We start from the raw sequence: 11,635 nt of genomic DNA on the forward strand, positions 1-11,635 counted from the left end.
TGGATAGAGAGAAATACTTTTAACTGATGGTATATGGAGGGGATTATAATCAATGTAATGAAACAAGTTATATGAATTATTGAATGTGAAACTGATGATGTGACCTGTAAACTTTCACTCAATCCACAATAAAAACCTTAAATAAATTTAAAAAAAAGGTAAATAGGGTGGTCATAGTGGTGTGGGGAGCACCAGTGATTTTGAAGGTGGTAGAGTTAAAGGATGCAGCAAGGACTAAGGTGCACTAGAGAGTGTGCACTGAGATGGAGTGGATATCGCTGCAACATGAGGGTTTAAAGACAAGACTAGCTAGGCTGTTGAAGGGCTTGAGATGCGGAAAAGAGTTATGGGCAAAGTGTCAAAGTCTGTAGGTAATTGTTATTATTGATAGGTGCTGTTGAGTTGGCTCTGACTCATAGCTCCCCTGAGCACAACAGAACACTATCCTGCCTGGTCCTGCATCATCCTCAGTCATTGTTACATTTGTGCTCATTGTTACTGCCATTGTGTCAATCATTGGGGGTCTTCCTCGTGTATGCTGACCCTCTACATTACCAAGCATGATGTCTTTCTCCATAGACTAGTCTTCCCTGAAAATGTCCAACTAATGGGAGACAAAGTCTCACTATTCTTGCTTCTAAGGAGCATTTTGGTTGTACTTCATCCAAGACAGATTCGTTTGTTCTTCTGAAAGTCCATGGTACTTTTGATATTCTTCTCCAACACCATAATACAAATGCATCAATTCTTCTAAGGTCTTCCTTATTCATTGTCTAACTTTCATGCGCAAATGAGACAATTGAAAAATCAGAATAGGGGGCTTAATCAAGAGTGTGATAGATGACATCAATGAGAAAGGGACAGCATTGAGGAAGGGAAAGTACCATATCTCTGTAGGGCCCAGGAGTCAAAGAGGAGAAATTTGCATTAAAGGGTGGTAGAAAGTAGTAGAAAAGACATCTGTGGTTTCTAAGGTATGTGCATCACAATTTGTGAGGTCTGTGTAAAAAGTAGAGTCATAGGAGAAGTGGTTCACTCAAAGCCTCAAGAGTGCTCAGGGGTAAGTTTAGGATATGAAGGAATTTTACAAATATAGAGTGGCAATTCCATTGAAGATGGCACATTGCTCAACATAGTAATTGACGTGTTTAATGCAATTAACCTTTATAATATAATTTTTTCATTAATATTTTAAAATAACAGTAATAAGGAATGAACAATTACATTTCTTTAAACTTACCCAAATCCACTTTTGATGAATTTCATTTGCATTTTAAAATACAAATGCCCTGCTCCTTTTTTAGGCCATCAAAAGAAAGCAAATAGTTTTTGACTGGGATATTATTTTTCTAATTTTGAAAATAGCCATAATTATTCTCCTGAATATCATACCTTGAATATTTCATTGTACAGTTAAAGGTATCTCCAAGGAAACTATCTAAGAAAGGAGCTAAATCTATAATCTGAGTGGGGATTTTCAGTGCATCTGATAGGCTGCACTGAGAAAATACACTGCAAGGTTTCTCTTCACCTTGACTACAGTGTAACTTCTCCATGTGGTAAATAAAGTTAATTTCCAACAGCTTTCAATGGCCACACATAATAACCAGGCTGTTCCTGCTCTTGCTCCTTGGGCTCTGGTAGCGTAGTGGTTACCAATCAGGCTGCTAATCTCATGGTCAAAAGTTCGAAACCACCAGCTGTTTTGTGGGAGAAAGATGAGGCTTTCTGCTCCCGTAAAGAATTACAGCCTTGGAAACCCAGTACAGGGTCGCTATGAGTCGGAACCAACTCCATGGCACATAACAACAATACATAGCCGGAATCCTGGTGTGGCATTGTGGGGTAATGCATCAGACTACAAAGTCGTTTGAACTGCAAGGTCGGTGGTTCAAGTTTACCAGGTGTTCATTGAAAACCCTATACAGGGTTGCTATGGGTAAGAATCAACTTGGCGGCACTTAACAATACTACATAGTCACCCTGTATAAGGTTTCTATGGCTGTAAAAACCTCATCTTTCTCCTACAAAGTTGCTGGTGGATTTAAACTGCTGACTTTGCGGTTAGCAGCCCAACACGTAACCCACTACCTACCAGGTGATGGTGGTTATGTACCATAGAGTCGGTTCTGACTCACAACAACCTGGTAGAGCATTTCCCAGGCTGTAAATCTTTATGGGAGCAGAAAGCCTCATCTTTCTCCTGAGGAACAGCTGGTAGTTTCAAACTGCTGATCTTGAGGTTAGCAGCCTGATTCATAACTACCAGAGCCCCTTTAATAACAAGGTGGTTGTTGTTGTTAAGTGCCGTTGAGTTGATTCTGACCCATAGTGACACTGTATAGGGTTTCCAAGGAGCAGCTGGTAAGATTGAACCACTGTTGTTGTTAAGTGCAATAGGAGCATGTAAATGAGGAGCCAAACAAGCATACTTTGCGTTACTGGCGCTACTTTATCTATCTGTATTCATATTTCCTCCTTGGGATGTTGTCACTCTATGTTGAGGTGCTTAGAGAATCTTATCCTCACACCAGAAAGTAGAAGAATGAGCAAGAGATACTGAGGAATGAAATATTAATTAGGGGCATTTTAATAACATGGATATTGAGGATGGAGTTTACAAAATGAATTGTTAGTTGAAACAGGAATGAAACCAGGGATTTAGGATTCTCCACTTGCCAGTTAGTTTTTAGGCCTTAGCACATCATACAGTGTCATTTTTCATTTCCATTTTAAATGCCCAGAAGTGCATTATGCATAGACACCTATGTTGCCAACTGTCTTTTTAGAACCTGGCTCAAATGTTTCCCCCTTTCTCCAGTGCTAAACAAGTATGTATACTATAAGTTGCCAGGAAACAGGCACACATTCCTACAGGATAAGCACTAAAAAGCCACAATCATCACAGCCAGTGACAATTAAACATCTACCTCTAATTGGCTACGAGGAGTAGGGAGACGTTTCTGGAGATTTGAGAGTCACAGAGACATTGGAAAAGTGGAGAGAATGGTAATTTTCCAATGTCCCTGATTGGAGCCATCTGTACTTCCCTAGTGTGGCTCCCCTAATGAATTCCAATGCAAAAGAGCCTCTTCCCTTGTTTATTTTGGAACACAGCTGTTGTCTTAATTGAGCCTAACTGATAATAGAAGCATTGTTGCTGTTTTCTTTCTTTCTTTCTTCTCCTCTTCCCCAAACACGCCTTTTCTGGGATTTGGGAAGATCATTTTTGTTGTTGGGAAGCAGCATGTCTGGTCTAATTCTCCAAGTTTATTTGCTGATTTTTGTTTAAAAAAGATGAGGTGGGAAATCATGTATGTATGTATAAGCATGCACACATATGTGTGTCCTTGTTCTACTAGAATTTGAACTTTATAGATTTGGTTACCCTTGTGTCTTTTGTTAAAATTTCCCAACTTTGTTACTACGTGTACACCCAGTGATATAGGTTGCACTTTCAAACAACTTTTATTTCTAATATTTTCCTTCTCCAAACTGAAGGAGTTAAAATAATACAGAAGATGTGTTTCCTTTTTGTCACTCCCCTTATTCCCTCCTCACAAAAAAAGTCAGTGGGTACACTTTGATCCATCCAGTCAAACTGTTTCAAATTCTCTTTTTCTCTTGATCTCTATGGATGTACTGAAGTCATACAAATTCTCTTTGAGAAAAAGAATTCAAATTTGTGACTATACAATTCTTTAAATATGATCAGTAAACCCAAACTTAAAAATTCTAGAAAAACAAAATATTGTTATTCATTGTCTAACAGACAATAAAATCATTTTTCATACATAGTATGGCTATATGTGTGACACTGCAGGATAATGCACTGGACTGCAAGGTCGGTTTGAACCATAGGGTCGGTGGTTCAAACCTACCAGCTGCTCCTCAGGAACCCTAGACAGTATCGCTATGAGTTAGAAACAACTGGATGACACTTACCAACAACAACAACATGGCTATATGAGCGTTCCTGATGTGGCGCTGTAGAATTAGCGCTGGGCTGCTAACCGTAAGATTGGTGGTACAAACCCACCAGCTGCTCATCAGAAACCCTATATAGCATCATTATGAGTCGGAACCAACACAACATCATCTAACAACAATTAAAGCAACAGCAACAACAAGGAACCCTGGTAGTATAGTGAATTATGGTCAGCAGTTCAAGTCTACTAGTTGCTTCTCAGGAGAAAGATGAGGTTTATTTTTCCTGTAAAGATTTACAACCTTGGAAATCCTAGACAGGATCACTACGAGTTCAAATCGACTTGGTGGTACACAATCATCACCACAACTATATACCGTTTGATTTATTTTTCATTCAAAAATGAGGGGATTTTTGTGTTTTTTAAGTTTTTCCTTAGCCATTAGTATTATTTTTTGTAAACTCTTCAGAGTTGCTTAACATGGAATACTTCGAATTCTTTATGTTTAGTACATTTTTAACAGGGTTTCTAAAGAATGTGGTTGTGTTTGTTGTTATTATTATGTGCCCTCAAGTCGATTCTGATTCATAGGGACCCATGCGTAATAGAACAAACACTGTCCAGTCATGTACCGTCCGTCCTCACAATGGTTAGGTTTGAGCCCAGTATTAAAGCCACTGTATCAATCCATCTCATTGAGGGTCTTGCTCTTTTTTCATTTACCCTCTACTTGCATGTCCAAAATAAAACAGACAGTATCTCATTTTTGCTTTTAAGGAGCATTCTGGCTGTACATTTTTCTGGTAGTCCGTGGTATATTCAATGTTCTTTGCCAACACTATAATTTACTACCAAATACCACCTAGGGATTAGCACAATCATTTTCCACCTGGATGAAGGTCCCCAATAAAGCCTCACTTAGAGAATTTTCTAACATTTGACTTCTACTTTATTAATTTTTTAAAACATTTTATTGTGCTTTAGGTGAAAGTTTACAAAACAAATGAATTTTCCCAGTCAACAGTTCATACACATATTGTTCCATGACATTCGAAACAATTCCCACAATCTGTCAGCATTCATCTTGTTTCTTCCCTGGGTTCACTATTTTCATTGTATAGTTACCCTGTTCCTCACTGTCTTCTTGTCTTAGGTTTTGTATAATTATACGAGTCCAAATGTTGCTCTTTTGGTCTCCTATAATTATTGTCCCGAAGAGCACAATCAATTTTATAGTTTATTTTATAGTCCTGTCTCTTGTTTAACTGCAAGGCAGCCTCTGGGAATGTCTTGAGTTTCAAGTTAGAAGGTCATCTGAAGGCAGTTATTGCAGTTCCTTTACTGTCTTTCTGATCAGGAAATGTGGTCTTTGACAATGAATTTTTAAATCTTATTTTCTATTGGCAGAATGATTTTTCTTTTCTTTTTCTTTTTTTGCGGATTTAGTACAGGTGGTTTATTTCTGTTTTAGGTGAGGCCACACAGGTATGACAGTGGTTTACCAACCTGATGGAGCCATCCAAGAAATTTCAGTTTGGTTTACATGCATTAAAAACACCTCTTCTAGTTGCCAACAATGAGACGTTAAGAAACCACACCTTGACATCATAGGATTTCCTTGCCTTCATAATGTGGATGTGGACGTACAAACGGTGATTTATGGTACATGGTATGTACAGGTTAACGTGGGTGAGAGACATAGGTCCGCTTCTGTCCCTACTGTCAGTGTTCTGATGACAAGGTGGCTCTTCTAAAAATAAGAAACAGAACCCCTGTGCAGGTCCTGGTGTCTGACTCCCTGCTTTGGTGTGTCAGCAGGGATAGGGGTTCCCTGCTGTACACTGAGTTGGCAGGAGGCTGAAAGCACCAACGACCCTCTCCCTTGATCCTCCACAGGACTGGATGGGGGATCCTGGCCAACAGAATCAGTCCACCTTGCATGTGTGGTCAGGGCTTGGGACATGGGGTGGTTGGGAGATAGGGAAGCAGCCTGGCTCCAGTTCAAAACACTGTTCTCTTGCTTCTGCTGAAACCTCCTACATCAAGCTTGCTTGAGGATAAAAGGGAAGGGATAGGTATTCTGGCTGTCCAGTCACTCCCCACGAATAGGGAACTTTGTTTAGTCCTGCTTCTTCCATCTCATAAAGAGCCTCCCTTCTGAATGGGATGAATGTCAGACCTCCACCTAAAATTCAGCCCCATCTCCACAGTCACCAGAAAAGCCTCCAAGCAGAGGTATAAAAACAAGGTGGGAATGAGTGCTGATGGACTGTAAATTCAGAATGTGGTTTGGATATCAGCCTGTGAGTAGGCAGGGGAACCTGAGCTTTGCCCTGCTACTCTCCTCTTATTTGGACAAACCTGTTGAACATCAGTAGCTGCTCCCCACTGCCTGGCCCTGACAGAAGCTCTGCTGTCACCCGTGAGCAGCCTTGCCTTAGCCCTTTTCCTTAGAGTGGTATCTTTCAGCCTGTTTCCTTAGCCGGAGGCCTGCTAGGACCCTTGAGAGATGCAAGCGGAGTCTCACTGCCCAGAGCTTGCAAGATGCTGACTGGGTCTGGGGCCAAAGTCACTTTAAGTCTCCTTCTTTCTCAGTGCATTTTGCCTCCTCTCTTTCTCCTCTCTTCTTCCATCTTCTTGTTATCTGCCCACTTCCTTTCCAGTGTGTTTTGTATCAAAGCTCTTCAGAGTCCTTTCCCTGTGTACCCGCTGCGTTACTGCTGGTGCAACTTCTTTCTTTCCTTCCTTCCTAACCCTATCCAAGGGAATGGGCCCAGGCTCATGGGGTGTTCCGTATCCACTGCTCCAAGGGGAATTACGCTTCAGCTTCGTGGGCGCTTCAGCTTCGTGGGTTGGACAGAGACTAGAGATTACTTCTTCCCAGCCTCTTGCCCCACTGCTCCCTTCTTGTGCCATGGACCTGCCTCACCAGTGATTTGGGGAAATGGGACATCAAAGTAGGGAGGAAACACCAAATTAATTAATGGGCCTCAAGCCTGGGGCTGTCCTTTCTCCACCTGCTCCCCCAGCCTGAGTTCTGGCCTTGCTTGACTGCCTGCTTGCCTACCTCTTTGGTGAGGGGTGACAGGGATCAGTCACCTCCATTAGCTACTTTCTATGCAGTGTGAATACAATTTCTTTCCATCTGAACTCCTAAATTTAAAAAAGTGGACCAGGGCCTCAGAGTACTTCAGGGGCCACAATGCACTCCTGGAAGAAGAACATGTGTCTTAACTATTATATCTGGCTAAGATTAGGGAGAGCAGGCCAGGGATAGCCCTTACCAAACTAAAGGACAATGTGGTAGCAGCAGGCCCTGATGGGCTCCATCTTTCATTTCTTGTGGGAGGACAACATTTTCCCATGATCCTCTGGCAGAGGTGAGATAAAACTGTAAACATCTCATTCTTTCACTGAACCCAAACTTCATCTCAAGGTTTTCCAGGGAGCCAACATTTGTGGGAGAATGGCAAGGACAACATGGGATCAAAGAAAGATGGCCCTTAGTAGAAATGTGTGGTGCAGTTCTCATCAGACTTCAAGATAAAATGATCATTTTTCTCCTCTAGCTTGAGGGATTGCCAACTGAACTGTGGCTACTGGTAGAGGGAAAAGGGCTCCCTCCCCAAGATTTCTTTGTTCAGAAGAAGTTCCTTTAAATCCATATAGTCCTAAAGTAGCTAGAAGGACAAGAAGGAACAAGTAGATGACTATCCATACTAGGGTCCCTCCTCAGCCCCCACTTGTAAAGTGGGAGAATCTTGGGTAAGAAATTATTCTCAAACTACATTAGCTGCATTCACAGGTTGAGGCAAGGACTGACCATTGAGTACTCATTAATTTAGGACCAAAATCTAGGGCATACACATTTGAAGGAATACTTCTTCTCCAAAAAAGGCTGGGGGCAAAATCATCAGATCTCTCCTCATGTCTCACTCAGCAAAGCAGTAAACAGCTAGTAGGAGAATACCTCAGGATTTAGGAACAGGATTGGATAGCATAACGGGAGGAAGAAGAAAATAGAATAGTTAAAATGATGAGCTAATGAAAAATTCACAGACTCCTCAGGATGGAAGCCATGACTATGGCTGGGGCTGCTTCCTTGAGGAATGACTCCTTGGGTACCAAGACATATGTAGCATTACATATGGGGTTGAAGAGGTTGATAATGCCAACCCTCATTCTGCCTTCAGCCAGGGACTGCAGTAAGGGGAAGTTATCTTGAGCATTGTCTCCATCCTGTGGGTCAGTACAGCAGTTTTCCCTGAAGATCAGGCTGGACACCATTGCCTTTTTCCTAGCCCCCTTGGGAAAGAGGGCCTATATTTCTACTGTATTCTAGGTACTTTGGAAGGGGAAACATGGACTCAGAGCTCTGTGGATTGATTAGTTCTGTCCACAAGGGTCATGGCTGGGGAAAGGGATTGGAGCAGAAGGAAGGCTGAGAGTGCAGAGTGCAGCTACACTTACTAGGTACTAGAATTGTCTTCTCACCCCTAAACTACTCAAGACCTAGAGGTGACCTGAGATCTGGCATTAAGCCTAGACTGTTGAGCAGGCCCTCCTGGCCTGTTAGCTCATCACCACCTTTGCACCTGCTTTCTTGAGACTCAGCCCAGTCCCAGGCACCATGGCTTCTGAGCCCCCACCATCTCCCTGTAACGGGTGAACTTTGCATACTGCCTTGAGTCAATTTTATGAGTTGTGAGTGGAGTTCATCAATTTTAAATACATATGTTTACACAAAAAAGAATATTTCAAACAAACAAAAAGTTTATTGTTACGAGTTTATTAGTTGTATAGTTTTTGTTGATATATAACATGTATGACTTCACATATAATTTTAGTCATTGTTTATACTACTACCACTCCAGGTTTATACCCTACAAATATAAAAAACACCCAGAAGTTTATTTTGCATGATCCTCACCAAAAAAGAAAAAAAAAAAAATGTATTCAGTTTCCAACCATGATGAAGTAATCGGTACTATAACACTAGAAATAATATCTGAGGCAGTGGTTATCTGGCATTAATGATAGACAGAACTGCAATTCCTAAGAAGAGGGGAACACACAAAATGAGCCCCATACTCACTTTGACTCTGCTTGAGGCAGTTTCCTAATTGGGGTAGTCAACTTAAGACCATGGTATACTTGCTGAGGTGAAAAGGCAGAGATTGAAGTTTGGGGCTTTTGAAGCAGATAGAACTTATGAAAGCAGAGTACAGGAAAGGAGCAAACTCTAACTTGGGAGCACCATAAATCTGTGTGTGACTCCCTGAGGGACCATACCTGAGCCCTGCACTGATTGTGCACTGACAGAGGATGGCTGCCATGGAATGAACAGTGAAATAAAGTTACTAAGATCAAATAGTGCTGGCAGAAACAGGTGCGTAAACCCAGTCAGAGTGAAGAGACCCTGTGAATATCTCAGGCTGTTTTTAATCCAAGACACGAGAAGAGACACACCTTAGTAGCAACAGCAACTCTAGATCTGCATGAAGTAGCCTAAAAAAAACTGTATATTTTTTTTTCAAAAAAGAAAAGAAAAAAAAAATACTAAAGTCAGTTGACTACAAAACCAGAAAGAGCTGCCGATCAGAAGAATTCCACACACATTAAAGGAAGACAACAGACTTGAGCCTCCTTATATCCTATCTTTCACAGTAGCCAAACCAAACCAAACCAAACCAAACCCAAAGCTGTACATTCAGTTCTGACTAATAGAAACTCAATAGAAAGAGTAGAACTTCCCCATAGTGGTACCAAGGCTGTAAATCTTTTTGGAAACTGTCACATTTTTTTTTTTTTTTTCTCTTGTAGTGGCTGGTGGGTTCAAGCCACTGACCTTCTGGTTAGCAGGCAAGCACTTAAGCCACTGCATCATCAAGTCTCCTTTCACAATGTCCAGTATATAATAAAAACTTCCAGACACATAAGGAAATAAGATTTATCTTCAAAGACAAAGCACAAATAATATCATAGTTGTTGCTGTTATGTGCTGTCCGGTCAGTTGTGACTCATAGCGACTCTGTGCACAATAGAAGCAAACATTATGAACCATCCTCACAATTGTTTGAACCCGTTACTGTGACCACCGTGTCAATCCATCTCCTTAGGGGTCTTCCTCTTTTTCCCTGACCCTCCACATTACCAAGTATGATGTTCTCTTCCAGGGTCTGGTCCCTCTTAATAACATGTCCGAAGTAATAACATTGTAAAATGGGATTTATATTGCAAGATTATAATGAATTATAACCCTGTACAATATGAATTCTATTTAGCCTGTGATAAGGATGCAATCCTATAATAAGTTTTAAAATAATAAAGAGTTATTTGTTGTTGTTATGTGCCATGGAGTTGGTTACGACTCATAGTGACCCTGCATAGGGTTTCCGAGGCTGTAAATCTTTACGGGAGCAGAAAGCCTCATCTTTCTTTCATGGAACAGCTTGTAGTTTCGAACTGCTGACCTTGAGGCTAGCAGCCCGATAAAGAGTTATAGTTACAATGAAAATACAGGGAATTAAATAGAATTAAAATATAAACCAAACCATTAGCATACTGGTCTTATAAGACAGAGCAGAACTGCCCAGGGTTTCCAAAGCTATACTTTTCAAGCAAATAGACTGTCACATTTTTCTCCCATGAGGCAACTGGCTGGTGAATTTCAATCACTGACCTTTTGGATAGCAGCAGTCAAGTGCTTAACCTGGACTCCTTAATGAAATCTTTTTTTAGTTTTTTTTTTTTTTTTTTAAGGTGTTTATTAAACCTAAAGACGGCATAAAAACAAGGCAAAAATAGAAAAAGAAACAGACAAATATGTGGGATGAATAGAAGAAGCAGATTAAATCTAATCATATGAATGCATTGCAAATAATATTAAACACTCCAACTAAAGTTAATCAACTGGTTAAAATAGCAAGACGTTAGCATATAGGCTTGCTATGAGTCAGAACTGACTCCATGGGCAATGGGTTTGATTTTTAGGTGAACATATAGGAATATCTAGTAAAGCACTTAATACAAAGACATAATGGCTTGAAAGACATCATATGGAAAAGATTGTTGTTAAGTGCCATCGAGTCTGTTCCAACCCATAGCAACCCTGTATAAGGTTTTTGAAAGCTGCTAGGTTTGAACTGCCCACCTTGCAATGAGTGCATTTAACAGTCCAGTGCTTATCCTACAACACCACATCAAGGCTCTTGAAAAATATACCCCATACTAATAGTGAGCATATGAAAGGAAAGAAGTACCATGGATAAAGATGGCCATTTCAGAATAATAAAGGTATCAACTAAAAGGGATGACATACTTATTCTAAATTTTTATGTAACTAACAATGGAGCTTCAAACTCTGTAAAGAAAAATCTGACATAAATAAAGGAAGAAAGAGATAAATTTACAACTACATTTGGAGATTTTAACAAGCTCGTCTCAGAAATTGTTAGATAAAATGGACAAATGCATACAGAAAGGCTTAGATCTGAACAACATATCAACCTAGTTTGCCTAATTTCTATTTACAGAATGCTAAGTCCAAGACATATTGCATTAGGCAAATTTGCTGCACAAGGCCTTTTTAAAGAGTTGAATAGCAAAAGATGTCAGCTTGAAGACTAAGGTGCGCCTGACCCAAGCCACAGTGTTTTCAATAACCTCATATGCATGCGAAAGCTGGACAGTGAATAAGGAAGACT

Source organism: Chrysochloris asiatica, unplaced genomic scaffold, assembly GCF_000296735.1.
Source record: "Chrysochloris asiatica unplaced genomic scaffold, ChrAsi1.0 scaffold00024, whole genome shotgun sequence".
In the NCBI taxonomy this organism is placed as follows: domain Eukaryota; kingdom Metazoa; phylum Chordata; class Mammalia; order Afrosoricida; family Chrysochloridae; genus Chrysochloris; species Chrysochloris asiatica.